At 57.5% G+C, this 708-nt stretch overlaps 1 protein-coding gene across 1 annotated transcript in view; it reads right to left on the bottom strand.

Moving 5' to 3' along the window:
- The window catches only part of LOC104491420 (BPI fold-containing family B member 4-like), a 9,807-nt gene that overhangs the window by 3,868 nt on the left and 5,231 nt on the right, over nt 1-708 (bottom strand). The window lies entirely within an intron of this gene.

Below are 708 nucleotides of genomic sequence, written 5' to 3'. Positions count from 1 at the left end.
CCTGCAGCCCCTCCCTCCAGCACCCAGCCGGCGGGAGCCATCGTGGGCTCCACCACAGACTTGCACCGACACCATCTGCTCGCTACAGAGACCAGCTCTGACCATCCGGGGTGGGGGGGACAATGACTGATCCCCACGGAGCATCTGCACTAAAGGGAGAGCCGCGGTGCTGGCCATCCAGATGGCAGTGGTGGTCTTCAGCCCTTGCTGATGTCCCAGTTGCTTCTCGCTGGCCACTCTATTATTCCAGCTCTCCTGTTTGACAGTACCATTTGGGATTTGCTGGTTTTTATTTTTTCCCAGTGAGACTGAAGTCAAAAATACATCCATCAGCTTGCTTTAGCGTTCGCCCACCACAGAGACTGAACAGCGAGGCAAAACCCAGTAACTCCCAGTCTGCCGGCAGGGTGAGGGGAGGGGCAAACTGCTTAACCCAGCAGGTACAAGGAGCAGACACGCAGTCTCGGGCAGCGTCAGGGTGAGTTCATGAGCAGGGCAGAAGGGGGCTTGAAGAAAAGCCGCACGCTCGCTTCGTGGTGATTTGGGTGAGGATGTAAATATTCAGCCGCATTTCCAGCTGAGTCACTAGCTCAGCTCCAACACATGGTTGTACCGGGAGACGAGACCTGGGTCCTGCCACCCAGCAAGAACTTACGTCTAAGTCGAAGCCCAGGAGGGAGCCGGAGGTGTAGGGGAGGCTGGCCAGCC

This window comes from Buceros rhinoceros, unplaced genomic scaffold, assembly GCF_000710305.1.
Source record: "Buceros rhinoceros silvestris isolate BGI_N320 unplaced genomic scaffold, ASM71030v1 scaffold22773, whole genome shotgun sequence".
Lineage (NCBI taxonomy): Eukaryota > Metazoa > Chordata > Aves > Bucerotiformes > Bucerotidae > Buceros > Buceros rhinoceros.
The sequence above is the reverse complement of the archived record's forward strand: the minus strand, read 5'-3'. Positions and strand labels throughout refer to the sequence as shown.